Consider the following 18,575-nt stretch of genomic DNA (forward strand, 5'->3'; position numbering starts at 1 on the left):
CACAGGTCAAGAATTGAATGCCATCGTCCCTGGCTCATCTCCGTTCTTCAATAAACATGCAATAAGCTTACACAAGAGCAATCACAATAATGACCATTTCCCATTTTATCCATGAAATTAGAAAGTTTTGGAGGAGTAGGCAGAACAGGATCGTGAGAGAAGTGGGGGCCCTTGCCCTCTGAACTTCCTACCCCCATACCGCAAGATAAGGAATAGCACTTGGGCCCACATCTCTAATGATGTCAAAGAGAACTTCGTTGGGGTTTGTAACAGGCTGAGAAAATGCCACTATCCCCCCACTGCAGTTTTACAAAGGAGCCTTGTCTCTGACACACGGCTCAGCTCAGCTGAGAATTAAAACCAGCAAGTGCAACTTTAGGCAAGATTTTATTTCCAAACAAAACTATGGAGAAAAATAGCTACACTTTCCACGTTAGTTTAAAATGAGAACCCCTTCTTAGCGACTGATTCTGATCAATTGAGAACTTGAGTTCCCGTTTCCTCTAACAGGCTGAGCTAGAGACTTTTCTATTCCGGGGTCATACTTCTTCTAAATAATGGAAAGTGGCCTGTGTATAATGATACATACCCGAGCTAGAAACTATTATTTTCTCTGTCTTGAAAACCCTTGATGGTATTTACATTCTAAATTAAACTGAACACTCTATATTGATTTTAATATGTTAAGATGAAATTCAATTTCATGACGACTGCTAACATCACAGAGCATGTAGGATCAATGTGTTTGCTGATTTCCTGCTTACTACCAATATCTCCCCAAGGGTTTGATACAAGATTTACAAGGATATTGTTCCTGAAGATGTGTGCATAAATATACTATCAAATAAGCTACATTGCATTGCACATTAGGCAGTGAGTGATTTGTTTTCTGCGGTTTAATCAGCCTAGCATAAATGCTGACACATCCTTTGGAGAGTTTGCTATAGTCGGTCCACCTAGTGAAGCTCGGTGCTTTTCCCCTAGGAGAAAGCTGGCAGACAAGGGATCCCTGTGACTGCTCTTAGAATTCACCCTCCCCTGAAAGGAGGAAGTGAATTTCAGCTAAGGCAGAGCTATGGGTGTGCAAATCCCACTGCTCAGATGGCAGCAGGCCCAATGGCCAATTAGGTAGCAGGAGGAATGTGCGTGCGTGCGTTGATCAAGCTCCATAAAGCCTTCCTTTGACAACCAGAGAGGCGCCCTAATGCAGTGGATGTGGGCATGGGCCTGGAATTGACCAGCACTAGGATCCAAAGATTACATCATTTACCCTCTGGGTGATCTCGGGCAAATTACCTAATCTATCTATCTGTGACTCGATGTCCTCCTCTGAAAAATGGGAGGAATAATAATTAGTACCATCCAGGGTCGTGAAGATTTCATGAGACAAGATACATAAAACCCTCCCATAGTACTTGGCACCGAGGGAGAGCTCAATAAACGGCAGCTATTATTATTAGATAAAACTCAGCCATTCAAAGAAACATTTTTATTGAGTTCTCGTTATGAACAAGACACTATATAGACACTTTGGGAAATGCCAAGATAAACCTACCTTGGAAGGGCTTACCTTCTAGCTGGATAGATGAATAGCATAAATAACTGTAATTGATAATAAAACATGATGAAGTGCCAAAAGAAAGGTATAAAGAGCTATGGGAGTTCACAAGGTAAATAGATTACTTCCTGCTGGGAAGATCAGGGAAGCCCTCTTGAAAAGGATGCCATTGGGTTTTGAGTCTGGAAAAATGAATGGAATTCTAACATGCAGAAAGTTAAATGTGCAGAGGAATAAAGATACAGAAGCAAGAATATGAGACACACAGAGAGATGTGTAGCAGTTCTGGTTGTCTGGAGGTGTATATGGCAATCTAATGGAAAAGAGGTCCGGAAAATAGATTAGAGGAAAACAACACCACTGAAGACGAAGTCAAGAGTTCGGTCTCTGTCTGGGGTGCAATGGGGAGTCTTTGAAGTTTGCTCCACTGAGGCAAAAGCCGAGCTGAACTCTACAGCAGGAAAAGCAAGCTGGCAGCTAACACTCATTCAGCACACGCCTGGCACTGTCCCAAATGCTTTAGGTGCATCAACCTCTTTAGTCTCAATAAGGTCCTGTGAGGTGAGTACTCCTCTTGCTGCCCGTGAGGAATCCAAGACACAGAGAAACTAAACCAACTGCCCGAGATTATAGAGTCGGGGGCTGATAGCGGCAGGATCTGAATCCAGGTAATTGGGCTGCAGCACAGATGCCCTTGGCCACTAACCCCGAAGTCCGCTGCTCCAGGAAAAGAGGTGGGGAGGCCCAGTGGGGAGGCCGGCATCGGAAGGCAGCTGAGATAGAAGAACATGCAGTGATACAGTGAAAGCAGAATCATGGTGCAGAGAGACAACTCAGAGAACTTTAACAAAGGTAAAATTGATAGGACTTAGGAATGAGTTTCATTTCATGCATGGAGAAAATGAGAATGAGGATTCAAATGTAGCCAACTTTTGGCTGGCCACAAAGTGGCACAAAAGCATGAGTGCTGGGTGACCTGGTGCAATATTTGTTTACCCATCTACAAAAGTAAAGATTTATAAAGTTATTTAGGATTGACTGAGATACAGAAAGTTTATAGAAGTGGCTGATACATAGGAGGCATCCAATAAACATTCATTCCCTTTCCTGCTGAAATGATCAGGGAGCAATGGATGAGAGGACAGGATGGAGGAGGAAGATGCTGCCAGAGGCTAACTTGTCCTCTGGCCAGAGCTGCTCTGTCGTTAGAAACGCCACAGGGGACTTGCAGGGGAAGGCAAGGGTTCAGAAGCAGACACTGACTTTGGAGTTGGCCCCAGGATCTCCATCTGCATGGGGAGGGTGGATAGAGAGGGAGAGAGAAAGGAAGATGGTGGAAAGGAACGCTTCTGTGGCTCTACCATGGGGCTGAGCTTCTGATATCACGGCTCATGGCAAAGGTATATAAAATAAGAGGGTGGTGCCCATGTGCAAATTTCCTTTACAAACTACTAGCCGGCACATGGGAGACGCCTTTGACCACACACCCACCATTGTGACCTTGTAACTAATGTGGAACATAAACTTAAAATATTGAAAAGGGCAATGGATTTTAAACTCATCTGAGACAAGCTCTGGAGCCCCATGCCATAAGGGAGTCCTTCCTTAATAGACTTCACAGCTGAACCAGTTGGCCATTTTAATTACTGGATTCAGGAGGTTGAAGCAGAAACCAGGGAGAAGGGTCACAGAATTGATGAGACTAGATCAATTCTACAGTCAGAGTCCCAGGGCAGTGAGACAACCTGTGAAAGAATCGAACCTACAACCTCTTCCAAGGACTGCTGAACTGCCTAATCGATGGAAAAGAGAGAAACAGGGAAATAGTTGTTCAAAAATAGAAGAGATTATGAACTTGCTGAAAAAGGCAAAAGAGGGAAGACATTCGCTTAGAGAGAGAGCTGGATAAAGCTTATGGGCGATCATCTACTTAACTGAATAATAGGCTCCAACCTCAGAACACCTCAGAAAGACACCTCAGAAACATCAAGAGAGGCTTATTGAGCTATCTGAAGGCCTCAGAGAAACTAACCAGATTTTTTTTTAATGCCTAAAGCAGTGGGTCTGAGCTGCTCTCAGATTCCAAAGCAGCAGAGATGATGTACAACAGCTCTTACAGACTTCTCCAGTGGAGGACTCCCCATAAGTGTCCCCCATCACACCTCATTCTAGAACTCACATCACTTTATTCTTGATGGTTTCCTCTTGGCCAACCTGGATTCCCATGCTTTGTCTTTAGATCTGAAATTCTTGTGATTGGAATCAATCCCCACAGACCTCACCGCTGAGTGCCTTCAGCTGATGACTCTAGCTCACCACCGTGGCGAGGGTGTTGAGGTGATTCTACAGGAGAAGTTCGCAGAGTATGACCCCAGAAGTCCCTGAGACACATTCCTGGGACCCACAAAAGACCTCTCTTTTCTAATTATGTATCCCTGTTAAGCTGGATTTTCTTTATATGCTTCAATCAAAAGGACATTCTGCAATACACCGAATGCAGAGGCAGATGTGAAAATCCGACTGTCATTTACAAAGACCAACATTGCAAAAGATTTGTGAAAAATGCAAATCACTACTCTTCACAATTTTGTTGGAAAATATAATTGTTTTTTCCAAAAAACATGTTATTTATACTAACATGTTAAGGGTTTATCATGTTATTGTTAAACAAATGAAAATATTTTATAAGTTCTTGGTTTTAATTGCTAACATGGTTAATATCAACAGTCATAACCCATCAAAAAAAACACTCTTTGGGGCCCTCAATAGTTGAGAAAGTAAAAAGATCCTTAGAAGTTTGAGATCTGTTATTCTGAAGAGATGTTGTTAGTTCTGTTTTCCACATTGACTGAGATTTCATCTTGGCTAAGAGGATAAGATTCTTCAGACACATATATTTTAGAAAACAGCTGTCAGGGGATTGTGGGGGGAGATCCTCATTCTGGTAATACAGCTACCAAGTCAACTGTCTTTTGGTAAGTAAATACAATGCCATTCGTCCATACTCTTTCAACTTTTTTAAAGAAATAAAAATATAACCACAATTTGCAAACACTGCCGTAAATCTCAACTTCCAACCACTAGTGGAATTACTTTCAGATGCTTGGCTAACTACAGGCTCTAGTCCCAGCCAATCTATATTATTTCAAGGTAAGCAGCAAAAGTACAAGTGTTGAGTACCAATCTACCATTTATTGCACAGAATTTACCATTTATTGCATAAAATCTACCATTTTATTGCATCTTGAGCAATGATTTCCAAGGTACCTATTCTTGGGCCCCACCCCAGATTTCCTGATGTGGAATCTCCCTGTGTGAATCTATGAAAACTTAATTTTCTGGGGCGCCTGGGTGGCGCAGTCGGTTAAGCGTCCGACTTCAGCCAGGTCACGATCTCACGGTCCGTGAGTTCGAGCCCCACGTCGGGCTCTGGGCTGATGGCTCAGAGCCTGGAGCCTGTTTCCGATTCTGTGTCTCCCTCTCTCTCTGCCCCTCCCCTGTTCATGCTCTGTCTCTCTCTGTCCCAAAAATAAATAAACGTTGAAAAAAAAAATTAAAAAAAAAAAAAAGAAAAAGAAAACTTAATTTTCTTATAAGGGCCCTAAGTGATATGTGTGGCCAGGTTTGGAAACTAAGAGTATTTTTCCTGAGCCGAAGCTCTCAAATTTAGTCTCCCTAATTCATTTCTTTCTTGTCTTTCAGGGCCATAACTTTGACAAAGTTTTCATGGCTCCTATATACTCTCACTGCCAGTTTTCCATTCTTACTTTCTCACTTAAGCTTCCAACATATTTTAATTCATGAGACACAGTTGTTTTGCCCCAGTCATTACTAATTTTCCATCAGATTCCATCTCTCCCTGTGAAAGATCATCTTTGCATTTTATTGACCAAGGGGTCAGATAACCGTGCCACATAGAAACACAAGTTAAACATGGTTGTAAGTAACAAAATATGATCTACAATAGGATAGTCAAGGTTATGGTCATCAGGCCTTGGTAACAACAGAAAGGGAGAGAGAGGGAGGGAAGGAGGAAGAGAAAGGGAGGGGAAGGAAGGAAGGAAGGAAGGAAGGAAGGAAGGAAGGAAGGAAGGAAGGAAGGAAAGGGTCGTTGAAGTTTGAGCTCTATCAGAACTGGAAGCAGTAACAATCAAGATAGGAAGAGCTGGGCCATTGAATATTTGCTTTTAAATGCTTCCCAGAGGATCCCTGGTGGTTTTGTCCCGGGATCTTCCCCTCTAGTGTTCAAGCCATAGTTCCTTTGGGGAGGAAGAAGGAGACAGACTCATGTTAGTTAGACGGTGAATGTGGACTCCCCAGAATGAACTCTGGCCTCCCTTGGGGCTGAAACTTGCAAGTGACCTTAGCCTTGATAACGTACTGGGGTTTTTGTTTTTCTTTTTCTGTTTTGTTTTGTTTTTCTTGGTATATATGTCATTATGGGAGAGACATGGGAGAGCAAAGCAGAGCGAGCATCCCTAAATGTGCTGGGTAGCCGAGCTATCTTCAAAGGCCTGGGTACCATGGTGGTAATAAAGCCCTTTGATTTGTTTTAAATTATTTATACTTCGCTCATTTTTTAAGTAGGCATCTGATTTATAATAGAAGCAGACTTGAGGAGGAGACCATCCATTGGGCGCTCTCTGTCAGCGCGGGGCTGTTTCCTGCAGAATATTTCGGAGCGCTCCGTCTCGCAGACACTCTGTCTACGTCGGCTCCTGCACCGGCCTAATGCACCTTGGTGCCGGATCGCCGTGCAGAACAGGAAAGCAGCAGAGGTATTAATAGCACAAGGGCGCAGAATCCCAGGGACCGGGCTCGACCGCTCGCTCTGGAAGACAACCTCACATTCATATTGACTTGCTCTGGAAAAGTATTTCCCGAGACCCTTTCTCACGCCCCCGCCTCGTTCCCCATTATGCCATTACCAAGTTAGGGCTTTCGGCTGTCATTGATGGAGAGGTGGGGATGCCATGGCTTCTAAGTGCTCCTGGAAAGTGCTGACTTGGCAGCGTAGGGACTGAAGGTTTTATGTATCCCCAGAAGGGGCGGAACGTAAGCAATGGGAGCAGGAACTTTCCACGTTGGCTTGCCAACACATTTCAAACTTGCGTGGTAAAGCTTACTTCTGGACTTTTAGTCTGAGAGCCTGGAGAGGTGATACTGAATTGCAAGGTGTGATGGTACAGCTAGCCAAGCCCATATTAATTTCTCAGCATCCAAAGAACAGCCAGAAATGATTATCTTGCCTACTTACTGCTTCCTGCGACTATTCCTAGAAACGCACTACGACTGCTTCAAACACCCATTTCATTTTTGAAAATACCATCAGGTTGCGGTGTGGCATTTCAACTCTTTAAATGAGAGCTAAAACGTATGTGCATAAATTATATTTGTGGAGATGCCTTTAGTAATAAACCAAAAAATAATTTACAGAAAAATTCTCTAAGACCTATCTCTCCTCTCCTTTCACCCCCCACATCCCTGAGGGAGAATGAAGAAGAGTGATCAAGGTGTATTCCAAATTTATTGACAGAAGAGTCTTTGAGACAAAGAAGGGAACATGATAGTGCTGTGGCTAACGGTGTCAAAATCCCCTGGGAACTGCCTTCTGGAAAATTCTGATTCTGCAGTTTTATTCTAATCTCTATACAACGTAAAACAAGCTTCCTGCTAGGAATAATACTATTAAATTAAAAGTATAAACAATTATTAGAAATATATAGGCCGAGAAACCATTAAATTTATTCCTCAAGCAGGTTTATTACTTTTCTGCATACTTGCACGAAAATTTTTCTTCTACCAATTTGACATAAAATAGCCAGGATCAGATTTATTCATCTTATCAATACCATTATTTTGTGCTGTCAGGTATTCGGAATATTCTCTGGGAAGCAGGTATCGTTCCTCAAAAAGCAGACTCTCCCCTCCCCCCCTCCCACCGACTCACCAATGTTGAGCAATTATTTTGTTTGTTGAAAAATAAGCTTAGTCTTATATCAAAGGCTCTGCTGCACCTACAGTGATTTAGAATTCAAATGTGGCTAATTTATAAAACAACCACATATCACTGTTCACAGCAGGAATCAGGTACTTAAAACAAACTCCACTCCTGAACACAGTTCCCTTCTTTTCCTGGGACTTTTGCTCTCAGAAAAATCTCTAACGGGTCCTAAGAACACTTCCTTTCTTCCAGCCTTCCACAGGAACACGGTGTCATATTTTGATTTCATGCCCGGCTACCCCAGACCTGTCAGAACACAGCCACTTGCGTTCTGGTTGGTTGAGACGGTTCTCAGCGACGGACCAGGGGTGCGGCTGATGAGTGCTCTCGGTTTTTCACCCAGTAAAGTTTCAAGAATAGCAAACCAGGCCAAGGAGACATTGACTGGAAAGCAAGAGCAGGAGAAAGAAACATTGTGCACGATATAACCTGCTTTCGGATGTTTGTCTCCAAAGTCAGAGATGAGCTTTGCAGCGGGTGCTAAACAAAACAGGAGGCACAGCGCATGCTCAAAGAAGACAAAGGAAACTGGGAGTTTTTCAAAAAGAATTTTAACAGAGATTCATAGCCAGAGGGACTGATGGGGAAGGGAAGGGGTGAGAGGGAGAGGTGGTGGGAGGGTCAGTGGACATGACTGGGATGTACCCATGTCACGCACTTAGCTCTGGGCCTCTGAGCGAGTCACGTTTTTCTAGACCTCTGGATGCTTGCATAGAAGCCAGGGGTGATGACACCTGACTTAAAGAGTTCACAGAGAGCAAGGAGGAAAGTCTGTGAACGTGTTTGGTATACAAAGAAACCCCACACAATGAATTATCATCATCCTCTCTCCCTTCTTCTTATTGCAATTTTGCCTTTTTTTCTTGATTCTTTTTGTCAGTTAGGGTTTTTGTTTTTGTGGGTTATTTTCCTATCCAGAGCCCTATGCCTGCCTTGGTAACTGTTTCTTTCATCAATTAGCCCTGAGTTACACTTCTCTCTTTGAATCTGTCACCCATCTGGTGCCAGACAATGACTGCCTGATACTCAAAACAGTTCAGACACACAGTTCCATGTTACTGAACTTGCTAAGAAGTTGCTCACTGTGTTCATATTCATTCCTACACACAAGTCTGGAGCCTAGCATTTCCCTAAATGAGAAAGAGGAAGAGAAGGAGGCAGATGGGGATGAGAAGAGGGGGAAAGAGGAGGGATCAGGGTTGGCAGTCTTGTGCCCCGCGTGTTAATGTTTTCTGAAGGAATGAGCTGATGGATCATGAAGAATGATCCACACAGATGGAAAAACACAGGAACCGGGGCAGCGTGCGGAGATCTTGGTGAAGAGCACATAGTTTCCCGCGGTTGCTGGTGTCAGAATTATCCTGTTCCAACCATCTTTTTTCATGTATCATTCAATCCAGGATGAGAATCCCCAAAGGATGGAGCAGGGTCTGGTTGGACTTAGAACTGTGTGGGGCACAAGGACACTACAATTTACATTTCCACCAGGACCACAGAGAATGGGGTGAGGACAGTGAATTCCATAAAGGAAAAGTAGGTGCTGTTACCAAGAGAGAGGAAAAAAGAAAGAGAGAGTATTTGGAGGCGTAGATGCTGGGCTACCAACACCCACAAACGTCCACTTTGCCATACAGAAGACTTCCACCTTGGAACGTAATTTCGTGGTCTCTCCTTCCTTGGAAAGATACTGATTAATGTGTTTTCCACTTCGCTCCAATTATGATCAAATATATCTAAAACACAGGAGGACTCACCTACCTTGTTCTGACTTAGGCCTAAAATTGCATAAGCTCTGTGACTGCCACACTTCACATTATCCGTTCATATGAGCGCAAAGTCTCCTGAAGCCCCTAAGCCTTTTTCATAGGAACTGTATTTAGGCCTGGTCTTCCTAGCATCCTGATAGGTGTGCAACCAGTTTTTTAACCTAAGTGTGGAATTTTACTTTTATCCCTGTTAAGTTACAGCATTAGTTTCAGTCCATCAGGACTTTTTCAAAATCCTAATCCTGTCATCCAATAATTTGCCCCCCGCTCCAAGTGTGGAGCCGCCATGGGCAGATTTATGAACTTCTCTATAAGGAAGTGATATAAAGGGGGGGAGGCAGTCACTGCCATATAGAGGCAAACTGCTTATAGTTCTGCAAACTTGAGCAAGTTTCTTAATCCTTCTGTGTCTCAATTTTCTCATCTGTAAATAAAGGATAATATTACCTGCCTTTTAAAAAAAGGATGCTGGTCTGTATACCCACTTCCATTGCATCCAGAGCAGACTCCCCAAAAGCTGTTGTAGACACAAGTCTTTGCTTCTAGTCCTTGCCCTTCAAGTCTTAACTCAGTGAATATAGGCCAGTCATTTCACCTCTCCGGATCTCATTTGCCTCATAAGAAAGAAAGAAAAAGAAAGAAAGAAAGAAAGAAAGAAAGAAAGAAAGAAAGAAAGAAAGAAAGAAAGAAAGAAAGAAAGAGGAAGGAAGGAAGGAAGGAAGGAAGGAAGGAAGGAAGGAAGGAAGGAAAGAAGGAAGGAAGGAAGAGGGAGGGAGGGAGGGAAGGAAGGGAGGGAAGAAAAGAGGAAGAAAGAAAGGGAGAGAGGAAGAAAAGAAATGGATCAAATTCGATTTTTTTTCAAGTCCAAGTTACTTTTAAAATTCTTTGTAAAACTCCTTCATGTCTAAATATAGCCCACAATAATCCAAAATTCCTGTGGCTCTGCCCGGTCTTCTGTGGGGTTTTGCCATCATCTGGGTGTTTGGGCCACTGGGGCTCATCCTGCCATTGTGACTGAGTGATTGTCAGTCAAGAATTTGTCCTATCCCCACAGCACTTCAAAGAGTGGTGTTCGGGATCCAAGGGTGTTTGTGAAACCCTCAAATGGGAATCAGATCCCTAAACCCTGTTCTGGATTTGCTGAATTAGCATTTCTGAGGGCGGGGCCTAGAAATTGGTAATTTAATAAGCTCCCAGGTGATTCACACCAATTTGATAACTACTGACCGACACAAGACTACAGGCCCCACAAGGAATTCGCAAGTGTCTGTTGGATGAATTGATCCTCTGCATATAAAGAGAAGGATGCTAGGAAATGAACAAGGTTACTTGACGTTGTATCTGCTAGCTCAGAGCCACACAAAGTGGGTAACACGTGAGTATCCATTCACTCCTCAGATGCTGCATCTGTGATATCTTCAGCAGAGGCACTCAAACCACAGAATCCACTCTTAGAAATCAGCACTGGAAAACACTTTCCAAAATAGTCAGAGATGAACCTCCCCATCAGGGACTTCCTAAGTCACTTCTGCTTTAGAAAATAGATCATCTTTTCCCTCTGGCTCCTGATGATACATTAGAGATTCTGCGACTAAAGGGAGGCCATTCTTCCAAAACCTCAGCCAACGCACTCTGAAGGCACCACCCACACTGAGTCACCGATATGCTGTGCAGGACAACAGGCACTTCGGGGGGCAACAACGAGGGGGTGAAGGAGAGACCCCTCCCCAAAGACAGCCGGAGTCCAGGAAAAGCACCAGGCAAGTCTACAATGGCTTAGTTAAAGCTGTGAGTTCTCAAACACGCACTGTTTATTGAAGCCTTCATTTCCCTGACTTTGATGATCTGTATCTTTGCTTTATAAACAACACTTAAATATTATGGAAGGGTGCTAAATGGCTAATTAATCGCTTTCCGGTGCTGCGAATGCTAAGTGCTACTGTACTTTTGTGCCTGTTCTGCGGAGACATGTAATATTTTCAGAACTGTCAAAAAGACATTTCCGTTTATACTAGATTCCACTTGGAAATTAGGTTAGTAAAATTTGGTGAGCCTCTTCAAGGGGTGAGAGAGGAAAGAATATTTATTGGTCCCCTCTTAATTCAGTCCTCTGGATCTATTTATTAACAGAAGGTTAATAAATCTGGGCAGGGAGCAGTGAAAAAGCCTGAAGTCAGAACACTGTCCTTTGTCCTTTAATTTTTAAAAAAAAAATTTAAGTTCATTTGTTTTGAGAGAAAAAGAGTATTCATGCGCACAAGCAGGGGAGGGGCAGAGAGAGGGAGAGAGAGAATCTCGAGCAGACTCTGTGCTGTCAGCACGGAGCCCGAGTGGGACCTGATCTCACAAACCAAACTGTGAGATCATGACTGAGCCACCCAGACGCCCCTCATTTTTTTTAAATCATGCTGGTTAATCTTTACCAACACCCCCAAGTTCTTGAGTGCCTTTTCTCAAGGAAAACTGCTCTCTACTCAAATTCTGTTTCTTTGCCAGCATGCAGTCATGCCATTAAAGGGGCTGGGGAAGGGAGATTTTGTTAACGATATTTGCATAATTGAACTTTGTCTCCATTTTTTTTTATTGGTGTAGAGGATCAAAATCACTGGTGGAATTGCTCTGTCTTAATTATTAATTAAGTTTTTAGGAAAATATTTAGTTTTATTGCCTTCAAGTAGCTGCAATAGCTATATTTAACACTTAGATGTACTTTAATGAATAGATGTTAGGTTTTTATCATGCCTCCTTCTCTTCTAAAAGCTGTCTGTATTCTTAAAAGGGTCTTAAATGGTACTCTCTGATCCTGTTTACACTATCAACTTTCTTATCAAACCCTTCATTCATTGTTAATATAAAGAGAAATTTAACCCCAGGTATGATCATCATAACTTCCAAAAAACTGGCAGAAATTGTTTTTAATTTTTTAATGTTTATTTTATTTTTGAGAGAGAAAGAGACAGAGTATGAGCAGGGGAGGGGCAGAGAGAGAAAGAGAGAGAGAGAGAGAGACATAGAACCCAAAGCAGGCTCCAGGCTTTGAGCTGTGAGCACAGAGTCTGACTCTGGGCGCAAACCCATGAACCGTGAGATCATAACCTGAGCCGAAGTCAGTCCCTTAACTGACTGAGCCACCCAGGCACCCCCAGAAGAAATTTTTGAGAGAAATTTTGGAGATTTCTAAGAGACTTACCATCTAGGAGGAGAAATATCACAACAGATTATTGGTAATTATTGGTAAGAGCTTTAATTAGAGTCATATAAAGCTCACAGATAGAATGAAACGTAGGAATCCACTATATTGACTGTGTTCCTCCACAGATAGGAAAAGGAAACTCAAAGAGGTGAATCTAAATATACAAAGTGTAATAACCAGGTTCCAAGGAGCCAAGTCCCAACCAAAGCTAGGGGGATGTATTTCCTAGCATACAAAGGAATTCTAAGAGTGACTAACTCCAGGCCTCGCGAGATTAAAGGTCTGAAATATGTGTCACCAAGCTCTGCTGCAATCTGGGCATTTCTCAGATCTGCTTTTCTCTGGATGACCTTTCTGTGACTATTGGTTTATATTATCCTTTAATTCATAGTAACAGTGAGAGTAAGTGCTTCTTTCCTGATGGTTCCAGCAAAATCCCAGGGAAGACCCTAATTACCCTGGTTTGGTCATATATTTATCGTTGAGCCAATCACTGTGGCCCGAGAGGTAGGATATTAACTCATGTGCCAAAGGCGTACAGCCCAGCCAGGTGTGGGGTGGGGATGGGGGACGATTCCCAAAGAAAATAGGTGCCATGCGGGGGAAAAATCAAAATGAAACAAAACAAAACACCCACTATTCACAGCCACCCAGTTAGCTAGTGACAAAGTTAATAATACAGCCAGAGTCCTTACTCCTGGTCTGGCGTTTCCTTCCACGAAGGAAGTTTTTATTTTGTTTTGCTTTATTTATTTATTTATTTTTGCCTTCATTTTAGAGTCCATTTGGTTCCTGTTTCTTTTGGCATAATTAAGTGATTGGGAAAGGCATATATCCTCAACGAGATCATCTTCTGCCTTGCAGTATTTCTTATTTTTATTTCAAAAGGTCAGCCTGCCCGTTTCTTGGAGCCCTGCAGAAATTAGTGCTCCTTTGTAGATGGAATTCCTCATGGAGATGTTCAAGAGAAGATTCTTAATGTCTGCTGCTCCAGTTTCCAACATATGGTCCAACATGTGGCCAAAGAAATGCTGAGGGTGTCTGGTTCCCCCACTCCGGCCTGCTGCCTAAAGTGAGGGGAAACGCTAATATATGTCCAAAGGGACCAAAACCTTTAGAACCTTTTAACTCTTCTTCCAACAGCCTCTTACAAAAGAGTCCGCAATTGCCCTAAATGGGGCCTGTTTGAACAGGGCCACCTCCAGGATCTTGCTGGTTTTCCCTGAGGTTGGCACACGCTGTATTCACTAAGAGTAAGAGGGAATAAGTGCACTCCATCAGCCTCCTTCCCTTTTCTATCAAATGTAAGTGGTGTTATAATATTGATATGATCAAGACTAATGAGCCATTAATTCTAATTCAAAAAAATGAGGTAACTGAACATGATCTTTCACAGCGCATTGATCTGATACGCCAGATGAAGGCAAGGTTACATTTCCTCTTGGAAATATGCCTACTCTTCACAAGCAATTTTAAAAGGTTCCCCATATGGGGGCGCCTGGGTGGCGCAGTCGGTTAAGCGTCCGACTTCAGCCAGGTCACGATCTCACGGTCCGGGAGTTCGAGCCCCGCGTCAGGCCTTGGGCTGATGGCTCAGAGCCTGGAGCCTGTTTCCGATTCTGTGTCTCCCTCTCTCTCTGCCCCTCCCCCGTTCATGCTCTGTCTCTCTCTGTCCTAAAAATAAATAAACGTTGGAAAAAAAAAAAAAAAAAAAAAAAAAAAAAAAAATTAAAAAAGGTTCCCCATATGGATGTGCTCTTCTATGTGCCAAAAATAAATCTAATAGAAGGAGACAAATAGAATGTCTGAAGAGAAAATATGCCCACCTTTTTGCACTTCTTCATCCTTCTCCTCTTTCCTTTAAGGGTCAGGCTGGGTGGCAAGTCAATTTGTGGGTCACCAGAATGTACTTGGGGGAAGCACCAATTTCCTAGTGAACGCAAATATATGAGAAGGTCAGAAAATGTGTTCTCTCTTCCCCCATACATATAATAGTGATCACTGAGGGAATTGAGTTTTAATTAGTGGCTGTAAGTGCCATTTGGGGGCTAACTGTACATGCATGTATTTTAGGGTGGAGCTGGCAATAAAGACATTTTATTCTGCCATTTGAAGAGGTAATATACTATGCCAACTTGAAGCTACAGAGAAGGGGGGTACATTTCCCATAAAACACTTTGTCCCTCCTTTGAAAGAACTAATGGTTATTCAAAAACAATCTTGGTTTTTTAGGGGGAAAATACAGATATACACGGTATAAGTTTGGAGATATTGGTTCTGGTGACGAAGATAAGTGGAGTGTTGAATGGTAATCCCATGGAAGGTATTTTCAATACCAGTCACATTCTAGTCTCTCCTGAACTTTGATCAAACTACCCTTGCACGTACTTATTAGCAGCTTGAATTTGTGTAGTGATGGATTGAATTGTGTCTGCCAAAAATTTATATGTTGAACTTCTAACCTCTAATACAGTCTAACCCCAGGGACTGTATTTGGAGGTAGAATCTTTAAAGAAGTAACTGAATTAAAATCAGGTCATTAGGATGGGCCCTAATCCAATTTGACTGGTATCCTTACAAGAAGAGGAGATTAGGACCCAGACAGGCACAGTGGGAAGGCCGTGTGAGGACCCAAGGAGAAGACCACCAGCTGCAAGCCAAGGAGAGAGACCTCAGAAGAAACTGACCCTGACAGCCCCTTGATCTTGGACTTCTAGCCTCCAGAATTGTAAGAAAATTAATTTCTGTCATTTAGACCACCTACCGCTTTGTTACAGCATCCTAACAAACTAATACCAACACCAACAGAACTGTAATGGGACTCTAAATCTCTTAGTGATTATCCGTAGAATGTGGGCATACCATTTTAAAAAAACTCCCAAATTAATAATATCAAGAATACAGTGATTAGAATTATCTCTAAGAGTGGAAGAGTCTAATCTTGGAATATCAACTCTACTTTTAAGACCAAAAGGTCATTTAAAATATCCAACAGAAATAAGCTACCCACGAATGTTTAAAAGGAGATTTTAGAGAACCAAAGAGTGTTGGTAGTTTGGTTACCCACTAGAAACTAATGTTGGGGAATCATAATTAAAGACAAAATATTCTGCCAACCCAGAAATCCTCTCCACAAAGGGAGTAGAGAAAAAAACCACTTTCGTTATTAAACAAGCATTTAACCGGAATGTGATGTGCATCACAAGCAACCTGCTAAGAGATTGCAAAGAGAGGAAATCTCACCCTTGCACAGAGTCACGCAGATACAACCCACCGCACACATGTCCTCGCGATACACGATAACTAGTCCTCAAGTCAGAGGACTCGATAATGCCATTTGTTTGAGAATAAACTATTCTCACTTGACTTAGTAATTGGGGTGACCATCTGTGTTGGCTAACCGGCTTTCCCAGAGAAAAAACAAACTTGTACACTTCTGTGGCAGGAGGTAGGTTTTCAAGTTGGAGCAGCACACCCACTGGAAGTCCAGCTCCTTCCATCCCTCGGAAACTGGGAGAGTGGGACACTACCCCCCTTGACGCTTACATTTTAAACGGATGGTTCTCAGGTCCTAGAGAAAGACATTCCCAAGTCATAAAGCAGACAAAATGCCAATCGCATCTTCAAAAGGATTTACAAACATTTGAAAGAAAGGAGACAGGTGCCTGGGGTGGCTCAGACAGTTAAGCATCTGACTCTTGATTTTTGCTCAGGTCATGATCTCACCGTTGGTGAGATCGCGCCCCACATCAGGCTTTGCGAGGACAGCCAAGCCTGCTTGGGATTCTATCTCTCCCAACTTCTCTCTCTGCCCTTCTCCTGCTCGCGCTCTGTCTGCCTCTCTCTCTCTTTCTCTCTCTCTGTCTCAAAAGTAAACATTAAAAGAAATTTTTTAAGTAAAAAAAGAAAAGATTTGAAAGAGAGGAGATAGTACATACAATTACAAGTTTTCTGAAATAAATGCACAAAGAAAAAGGGAAGGGGTATCTTTTCCTTCATTTTTCAGCAGGAAAAATTAAGCTTTTTATTTTAATTTGTATTTGTCCTTACACTATCATTTAAGAGTTCAAACAGAAAGAACTCGTGTTTTCATTGGCTTCCCAAATGCACAGTTTTTAATCCATAGAAATATTCAAACCTTTAATTAAAAAATCCCTCTTGGATGTGGCTAGCATCTTCCAAGTCTAAACAAAGCTTGGATTTAGGGACTCTGTACCTGAAAGGACCAAGAAACTAACTTCCGCACCAAAGAAGACACATTAGGATAGAATCATCTTTACTCCTAAGTTCTGCTAATTCAAAATGTTACGTGAACAGCACAGTAGAAGAGACATTCCAGCTCCATTAGATGTTGTATACATATCTTATTCAGTTTAGGTGATCTTTCCAAATCACTTTAGATTACTTTTTATCCCGGTGTTAAATATTCATGCAGTCTCAGAAATCTGTGAATGTTGTCAGCTGATGGCACAAGCCAGAGATTGGTTTAAGAAAAAAAAATGGATGAAATCAAACCAAACCAACCTGGAGGAAAGGAGGGACTCACAAGACAGAAATGTCGAGAATCTTTTTCAACACATTCTGGAAAGCAAGCTCCATGATGACCCACTCTTCATCTATTCTACATCCCTTCCCCAGGATCTAACACCCCCTTAGAGATCTCACTCAGCCCCATGGCTTTAAGTACCACCCATCCGCTATCAATGCTCAAATGTGTGCTCCCCAGGAAGGACCTCCCCGCGGACTGCAGGTTTGTATATCTAATAGTTCACTTACCATCTGCAATGGCACACCTCATCTTTCACATGCCCCAAACTGAACCCTTGATCTTCCCCTCAGAAATTGTTCCACTTAACAGCCTTCCTTGTCTCAGTTATGGCAAATCCCAAACTTCTCGTTGTTCACACCAGAAGCCCTGGAACTCTTTTTGACTTCTCCCTTTCTCCCACACCAAATTATCTTTTGAACATGTCCAGATTCTGACCACTGCCTACCATAGTTACACATCGACACATCCATTTCCCTCTCTTGGGTTATTCAGAAGTTTCCCAAATGTTCTCCTTGTTGCTACTCTTCCCTCTCCACAGTCTATTCTCGACAGAGGAAACAGTGATTGTCCTAAGACACAACTACTTTCAAAACAAAACACTCCTCTACTCGAAACTCTATTTTTTATCTCCCTTGTAGTGGGAGCCAAAATTCTCAGAGTGCCTCCATGAATGGGCCCTTTCCCTTTTATTCTAGTACTCTCCCTCTCTCTCTCTCTCCCTCTCTCTCTCTCTCTCTGATCCAGCCACACTGGTCTTTTGTTCTGTACACACTAAGTTTGTTCCTGCCTTTGCACTGTTCTGAATACCTAGAAGAGTCTTCCTAGAAATCTTCACATGGCTGGTTCCTTTCTCCCCTCAGATTCTAGCTCAAAAGTCATCTCTAAGTGAGAACTTCCCTGACCCCCTGTCTGCATTCATCCCCCTCTCATCCTTTATCACATCGTTCTATTTTATTTTCTTTATAGCACATCTTCACTTAATGGTTTACTTGGTTATTGCCATCTTCTCCTTGGTTCCCTCAACTAGAATACAAGCTCCATGAGATCAGAGATCTTGCCTGGCTTGTTCACCACTGTCCCTAGCAGTACCTAGATGTACCTAGCACATCACAGGCCCTCAGTAAATACTTGTTGAGCTGCTCCATGATGCCTTATTATGCAACTGACCTGGAACAGCTGTCCGTATGGTACAGCTGGTCTGCGGTGTCATAACAAAGAACACCCAGCTACCTAACTGTAAGTGCAGGGTATTATAGTTCCTTTAAAATTTTACCTTATTTGGGGCACCTGGATAGCTCAGTCAATAGAACATGTGGCTCTTGGGGCACCTGGGTGGCTCAGTCGATTGAGCATCTGCCTTCGGCTTCGGTCATGATCTCGCAGTTTGTGAGTTCAAGTCCCGTGTCGTGCTCTGTGCTGACGGCTCAGAGCCTGGAGCCTGCTTCGGAGTCTGTGTCTCCCTTCTCTCTGCCCCTCCCCTGCTCACTCTCTCTCTCTCTCAAAAA

The sequence above is a fragment of the Puma concolor genome, chromosome A1, assembly GCF_028749965.1.
Source record: "Puma concolor isolate L17-30 chromosome A1, mPumCon1.1.hap2, whole genome shotgun sequence".
In the NCBI taxonomy this organism is placed as follows: Eukaryota; Metazoa; Chordata; class Mammalia; order Carnivora; family Felidae; genus Puma; species Puma concolor.